Source organism: Lissotriton vulgaris, chromosome 5 (genome assembly GCF_964263255.1).
Source record: "Lissotriton vulgaris chromosome 5, aLisVul1.2, whole genome shotgun sequence".
Lineage (NCBI taxonomy): Eukaryota > Metazoa > Chordata > Amphibia > Caudata > Salamandridae > Lissotriton > Lissotriton vulgaris.
Genome location: NC_141693.1, coordinates 1,519,314,038 through 1,519,322,538, shown reverse-complemented (window position 1 = coordinate 1,519,322,538; position 8,501 = coordinate 1,519,314,038).

Here is an 8,501-nt window from a genome sequence, read left to right as displayed (position 1 = left end):
GGAAATATTTTTGTCTTCAGTCGCTGGTGGAGGCCACGCAGCAAAAGCAAAGCTGGGCAGTGGCACAGACCTCATAGCAGCCCATTAATAGTGGACAGATGATGCCCTGCAGTGCGCCTCCCCAGCGGCGCTGGCACCATTGTAGAGACGGGTTTCTGCAATCCTGGGGTTATATCCTAAAATGTAAAAGAAGCAATGATGGCAGACAAGTACTGGGGCGGCCAGGGGGGTGTGTGTCAATGTCAATGGTATTTATAGAGCGCAAACAATCATCCCCAATGGGATATCACAGCGCTGTCCTGACAGTAGTGAGTAGTTAACAGATAACAGAGTAAGGATTGTATTTAGTCAGATTTTGGGAAAAGAAATGTTTTAATTGCTTCCTGAAGGACAAATAACAGTCTGTTAGTCTGAGTTCCTGCGGCAGCTTGTTCCAGTGGTTTGGCGCCAGGTGGGAGAACGCCCGTCCACCCATCCTAGCTGTTTTCACACGAGTGTTGCTTGCTCTAGCAGCCGTACAGGAACGCAGGTTCCTCGTGGGAGCATAGAATCTGATTTTATTTTTTAGGATGCGAGGGCCCGTGTTGTGCAATGCTTTATGCGTTATGCACATTAGCTTGAAGATAGCTCTCTGTCTCATTGGTAGCCAGTGAAGCTCACGCAGGCAGCTTTTGGCTGGGTTGTACTTTCTTTTATTGCAAATTGCCTTTGCCGCAGCGTTCTGTACGACTTGTAGTTTCGCGAACAGATAGTCCGCCATTCCCACAAACAGGGAATTTCCGTAATCCAGCCTGCTCATTAATAAAGACTGGACCGATATCTTCCTACACTCAGTGTGTAGGGTTGTGGGCGGGCTATGATATGGGTAGGGGGTGTCTGCAGCTGCCCCGCTCTTTGTCTTGCAGCGTCGCCATCACGCTGCACCTAGCTATGTACTCCCCCACCCGCCCCCACTGTCAGCTCCACACCCCTACAGCACATCTCCTTCAGCCCTGAGCATCTGAAATGCCTGTACTGTAGGAGGCAGGTCTTTATTCTACATACAGCTAAACGTCACATATGAAAACAAACACATATGGAGAAACAATAAGCTTCACACATTAAATACTCTTCTCTCTATCTGCCTTGAGTGAGTTATGAGAGATAGGCTGCTGAGCTACCACTTAAGACGTGAGATACTAAAAGTGCGAATGGGGTTAAACCCCTGCTACATGAATAATGAGGTCAAAAATGTTATGTTGAATAGTAATGGTGCCTGCACCTGCTTGTAGGTACTCCCTGCGATATTATACATATTTTATTAGATTGTATGAAGATTTTAGATTTACGTAAAGAGTTTTTATGCCCGATATTTAAAAAATACAGGATTAGGAATAGGATGCAAGCGCTAACCTTTTAGTGGAAATGACGAACCTAGATATAGCTTATCTATTGGAAGGATTTGATGCATATGAATGAATTACCGACCTAATCAATTGTAGGTAAACATTTGTATCTTTTATAAAGGAAATGTTTTATTTTATGTGTAATGTACATATGTTACGTTTTTAAGATGATCTTGCCTACGTTTTTATTTAGTAACTTTATGTATAGGGTACACTTTTAAGGTTGTAATTAACAAAATAAAGTTTTCTTACTGAGTTATGCCAATTGGAATGAACAGTATCAGGGTTGTGCCTGTGTGTGTGCAGGGTGATCCGTGTGACTAGATGCCTGCACTCGGGGGTGGGGGTGCAGGGTGAGTGGTGTGTGTGTGTGTGAGAGATTGCAGAATGAATGGTGTGTCTGTCTGACAGCAGGTTGAGTACTGAGAGCAGGGCCAGTAGTGTGTCTGCCTGAGCCCATGGTGAGCAGAATGCCTATCTGAGTGCGGGGTGAGGGGTGTGAGTGCAAGAGGGAGGTGTCACTTGAGAGTAGAGTGAGTTATGCCTGTATGAGTGCACTGCCTGTGTAAGTGCTGGGTGCCAGAGTGAGGTGCCACGTGCATGCATGGTGAGCGGTCTATCTGTGTGATTGCAGGGTGAGTGGTGTGTCTGTGTGGTGGCAGAGTGAGCGGTGCGTCTGTGTGATTGCAGGGTGAGTGGTGTGTCTGTGTGATTGCAGGGTGAGTGGTGTGTCTGTGTGATTGCAGGGTGAGTGGTCTGTCTGGAGATTGAAGGGTGAGCGGTGTGTCTGTGTGATTGCAAGGTGAGCAGTGTGTCTGTGTGATTGTAGGATGAGTGGTGTGTCTGTGTGATTGCAGGGTGGGTGGTGTGTCTGTGTGATTGCAGGGTGAGTAGTCTGTCTGGTGATTGAAGGGTGAGTGGTCTGTCTCTGTGATTGCAGAGTGAGCGGTGTGTCTGTGTGATTGTAGGGTAAGCGGTGTGTCTGTGTGATTGAAGGGTGAGCGGTGTGTCTGTGTGATTGCAGGGTGAGCGGTGTGTCTGTGTGATTGCAGGGTGAGTGGTGTGTCTGTGTGATTGCAGGGTGAGTGGTCTGTCTGGAGATTGAAGGGTGAGCGGTGTGTCTGTGTGATTGCAGGGTGAGCGGTGTGTCTGTGTGATTGCAGGGTGAGTGGTGTGTCTGTGTGATTGCAGGGTGAGTGGTCTGTCTGGAGATTGAAGGGTGAGCGGTGTGTCTGTGTGATTGCAAGGTGAGCAGTGTGTCTGTGTGATTGTAGGATGAGTGGTGTGTCTGTGTGATTGCAGGGTGGGTGGTGTGTCTGTGTGATTGCAGGGTGAGTAGTCTGTCTGGTGATTGAAGGGTGAGTGGTCTGTCTCTGTGATTGCAGAGTGAGCGGTGTGTCTGTGTGATTGTAGGGTGAGCGGTGTGTCTGTGTGATTGAAGGGTGAGCGGTGTGTCTGTGTGATTACAGGGTGAGCGGTGTGTCTGTGTGATTGCAGGGTGAGTGGTGTGTCTGTGTGATTGCAGGGTGAGTGGTCTGTCTCGTGATTGAAGGGTGAGCGGTGTGTCTTTGTGATTGCAAGGTGAGCGGTGTGTCTGTGTGATTGTAGGATGAGTGGTGTGTCTGTGTGATTGCAGGGTGGGTGGTGTGTTGTGTGTTCAAGAGGCCAGGTGACTATGAATGGAGAGCGAGTTATTCCTGTTTAAGTGCACGGTGCCGGGGTGAGCGATGTGCCTGTATGAGTGCAGAATGAGTAGTGAAAACGTTCACCTTTATAGTGAAAGGCTGAGGAGGGCCTGTTCTAGCAGAAGAAGTGTGTACCTAACCTGTATGAATGCAGATTTGTACTGTGTGAATTTATGGTGAGGAGCATGCCTGTGTGTCGCCTTTGTCATGGTCATGTGAGCTGTGTCCTCGCGCGAGTTCAGGGTGAGAAGTGTACCTGTGTGTGTGTAGTGATTGGTGCACCCCTGAGTGCAGTGAAAGGTCAATGTTTGTCAGAGTTGAAGTTGGTAGTGGAATCTGTAGGAAGACGTCGGAAAGTAACCTATTAACAGATTCTATGTCCACACAACCGCATCACACTATTGCTTTCTCGCTTCCTTTCGATTTTACTCCTACCCCGCCATCTCGGCCTCTTTCCCCTTTTGCCTCATCCCATAGAGACCCATAACGAAGTGACGTCGGCCCTCAGACATTTACTTTCCTCCCTTCCCCCATCGCATTCAGGTTCACGTTTTGGGTGGTGGGACTGCGTGTTGTTGCCGGATTGCTCTTCAGTCCCATATACTGAATCCCTACAGAATGTACTGCTCGCCCTCTATGGTGTCAAGTCTCCTAAGTGATCCCATTGTCCTCCCCTCTGCCGGGACCCTTGGTCGCTTCTTCACCCTAGAATGTATAAAGAAATCCTGCTACTCATAGCAGACCTGCCCGAACCGAACCCCCTTTCCACACCGCAATGGCCCTTGTCAGTACAATTGTGATCATCAAAATTAGCTGTTGAGTGATCCCTTAGCAGGTCTGCCTGAGTTTGCATAGTACGCAACACGCGATTCCTACTCCACAAGCACTCGTTCACCCCTACGGACATCCATCTCTCCATCACATTTCCCGGGCTGGATGAGTTCCCAAGACCGAGCTCTAGAACTCATTGCTGATCCCAGTGGCCTTCCATCAGAGCCTCACTGAAATCATATGTTGCACCATTTTAGGAAACTTGGGGCATATTTACAAGCCCCTATCACCACCAGAACATCACTTGTTTTGGCGTTCTGGTGGCAATAAGTCCTTCGCCTTATTTACAAGTCAGCGTTAAGCCACTTAACGCGACGCCACCTTGTAAATAAGGCCCCTGTTCATGCAGCACTTAGTGTGAAAGGGGAATGTAAAGGGTGTATACTGCGCATCCCTGCATTTTTAAACTGATGGAGCGAGGCATTAGCAATTTTGGAGCTACAGCATGCACTGCCAGAATATTGTAAATATGTCCTTAGTTTTTCAGTCAACCAAAACAAAGTTATTATTCTGAAATCTTAGCCTCCTGGGTCCTCTCTACGAGAATGTACTTCGTAACTTCTTGGTGGAAACTCTTCTTAACTCTTCAGGTCCCCTCAGAAGACTCTCCCCATCTATTGTACACCCCCCACGGCAGATCACCATGCTTTTCAGCATTGGAGCACAATGTTAGCTACCATTCAGGCACACACAGACATACATTCCTGTGGTCTGGTAAGTACCAACCACCAAAGAAAGTAGGATACACTTTGGAAAATACCAATTCCATGGAGCAACGGATGCTCTTCTCTTTGGGAAGCACTATTGAAAATTGACCTATTGGTGCAAACTTGGTTTCTCTATTCCGGTTTAGAAAAACCTGTAAGTATTCAGCTGAAAAACTTTTGGGACTCACAGGGCTACTGTGGCGCCCATTTGATTCAGTGACTGAAGAAGGGGCAGCAGCATTCTGTGATCAGTCTTGCCCAACTCTGACTCGTGCTCTAGGGGTACAGCGGTCAAGTGCACCTGTTTTCTATGCCCAATGTACTGTAGCGTTACGGAAGGGGGCGCAGACCCATGTGTGCTCTCTTCTGTAATACAGGTAGGGGGCATCTCTATCCCCTTTTTGAAGTGCAGGCGGGTTCAGCCTGCACCATAATGGAGCGCCTGCTTCAGTCAGCCCTATAGGGACCAGGATTTGAGTCTAAAAGCAACCAATAAGTGGCAAGGGCAGGAAAATATGGTATTAACCCCTACTATATGGAAGAGAATTAATGTTCTGAATTTTTCCGTATTAAGAGGTGCCAATTGGCGCAGAATGCTGTTTTTTAGTAAATGGCTTCTGTACGTCACTCCGACAATGGTTATTAAAATGTATCCTAACTGCTCTTCCAACTGTTATAGATGTCTGCATTATAATCCTGCTAATTGGTCTCACGTTGTTGCTTATTGTTCTAAAATTGTACCTTTTTGGGAAGAAATATTTGCATATATACAAAACCAGTGTAAAATATTAATTTCGATTAATGTTAAATTGATTTTGTTTGGATTTGATCCTGAATTGATGTTAGAGGGGCAACTAGTTAAACTAATATATATAGCTATGGCTGTAGCGAGATCGCTAATTCTACAAAACTGGTGTTCACAATATTGCCCCAATCTATATGAATGGTGCTATAAAATGCAAAAAGTCAGAAATAGTGAAAATTTGTATGCTCAAAGAGTTGGGGCGATTCGTAAATTTGAGAAAATCTGGGGTTCGTACTTCGATTTTAATGATTCAAATTTATTATGTTGGTTCTTTTTTTCTTTTTTCTGTGATTCATCTTTATGAGACGGCCTGATGTGTGTCTTCTGATTTCGTTTTGGTATCTGTATATCTTGCCTAGCATATGATATGTTAGTGTTTGATTTTGCTTGATTATCTAAGACTTCAATAAAAAATGTATTAAAAAAAAAAAAAAAGCTACAGCTTTCCTTAACCTCCTCTGCAAAGATGCCCAGAGGTCTCCTCTGGGCCAGGCTTGCACTAAAGGAACTGACACAAATCATGCAACAGTTTCTACTGACTCCTGGGCTCAAGTACAATCATGCATTGTAACGTTGCCTTCATTCAGAGGGAAAGTCTAGAACGTCTGCCTAAAGTATGCAAAGCGATGGTAATACAAATGATGACGACGACATATAAAAAAAAAATATGTGAAATAAAAATGCAATTGATCAATCCAGGTTCTTCCAAGGTCTGAAATTGGAACTGACTCTTCTTGTAAGGTGGAGCAACATCCTAGCAGCGGCTGATAAAGGAATTGTTCCTGTTCCCTCTGTTACATTTGCAGTCTGCCTTCGACATGTGATTTCCCATCTTCTTTTAAAAAAATATTTTTATTGTCATTTCCAACATATTCAAATACATGTGTCAGAGCAACAAGTAGATGAAGGAGTTCAACTATCCCAAGTGTGGCGAAAATCCTGCATTCAACATGACACATTATACACAACACAATCACATTGGGTTTCTCATTTCCATTCTGAATTCACATAGCCATTTCCACTGAGTTGCCGCCCCGAGCCCTTCACGGGGGTCTACCATGTGGGAATCCATAAATTTAGCTTTCAATTACCCCAAAAGTTGCTAGGACTCCACCCACATTCTCATCTCGTTGCAAAAGCTTGATGTGTTGCCCATAGCCAATGGCCCATTCCACTAGGTCCTTTTTCCAGTTCTTGACCTTCGGTGCTACCCACTGTTTGTATTAGCAGCAGGTTGTCTCGCCAGGTCCATGCCCATCTTCAATCGTGTCAATTGGTGGATAATACCTAGAAGCCACAAATTTATAGAACGCACCAGCTCCAACCCCTTTGCTTGAGTCAGGACCTATGTCCCATCACCCAAACAACCACAATCCTTGGGTACCCCCATGAATGTGTAGGAAGTCTGCCATGTGTTGTCCCCATCTTCTACACGCCATACGTGATGCAGGTTAAATTCTGGAGAGCTTCTGAGGGGTCAAATATGTTCTGTGTAAAGAGTGGAACTTTACAAGTTTAAAGCAAGCATTATGGGACACTTATTTAACTTGTTCACAGGCTTTCTTCCATTGTTAACGCTCTAGGGCCTGGTCAGTAGTGCCTCCCTTGTCGGTCACTACAACCTACTGAAGTCAGCAATTGTTGCCTGAGGCATGCTCCTGCTGTTTACCAAGGAATATTGGCCTATTCCTACACTCCGTAGGCGCTAACCTGGCGTACTGCAAAAATGAACCCAGCCCCACCCAAACAGTTCTTGTTCTTAGTCGAATTATATGAATCTGTTTTTCAAGTATAGATCACCAACAATTTCACAGCCTCTTGCGAGCTATGCTGCGTAGGAGATGTCTCTATGAATGTTGTGGAATGCTCTCAGTGCCCACCAGGGCAAATTCTCCACAAAAGGAGATCTATGTACGTGCTGTCCAACTTCAATCCTTTTCTGGAAGTCATGCAAGGCAAGATTTACTGTCACCCATTTCATAACATATTCTCCTAATCTTATCTCCTTCCCTCATAACCTTCTTACCTGCATTAGCTTGATAGCTTGCCTTCTATTTCCTACTTTTTAATATATTTCTAGGTACTCTGATGATTTTTATTATGCTGATGTGACACATATGCTGGAAACAACCAAATATTGATCTATCTCAGAGGAGTCTCAGATTCATACAAGCTAGTGGACTATTTCTCCTAGCCACGAAAGTGTGGATAATAATCCGCTTTCTCTGACTGAATAAAGACAAAACACTGGTCTTGGCTTCCTCGTATTACCCTAAAACCATTGACACTCATGCCCCTTGGCTGAAGTTTGTCCCTCTCCATGCTGCTCCGCTCTTCGACAGGTAACTTTGGGTTCATCTTGTACTCCGTTGACGGGTTACTGACTCAAGTTACATTTGGCAGTGAAAGCATTTTCTCTGTCCTCTCATTAGAGCCACAGTCCCTCTTTGCAGGCATCTCTAAATCAGTCCATTTGTATTTAACATATTGTGTCAAGGACTCAAGGCTCTCAGTGTTCTGCACATCCACCCCTGCATCTCTTCTTTGGGAATTTACTCGGGTTTTCGTTATGGAATGAAGGTACTGATTAATGTATTTTTGTTAGAGTTGCCCAGCCCATAATGAATGTTACATCCCGTAATCTCAGATCAGACACCTCTAAAATCTGGTGAAGAAGCAGCTTTTCAAGCAGGAGTCTCTCGGGGTGTGGCACTTAACAGCACCATCAGGAGGTGGAGTCCTTACAATAATTTTACAAAAGTCAGACTCACTTATACCATCGAGTAGAGACCTGAGTGTACCAGTAGCCACTTTTCCTCTGGGCAAGGAGCCCATTGTATCATTCACTTTCTTCCCAAACACTGGATGCTGGCTGGACTGCTGGACTCTCTCTAAATCATGGTCCATGGCAGATTCTGTGCTTCTGCGGGACCCTGCCCCTCAATGCAGTCTCAACCAGTAATACCCTCATCTGCATTCAAGAGACTCCCCTTTCCTTTAGGCTAAGTGGATAGATCCATCTAAGGTAATGATTCTTCCACACATCAACCAAGCTGCACCTGTCCAATAAGGCACCTGTATGTGGACA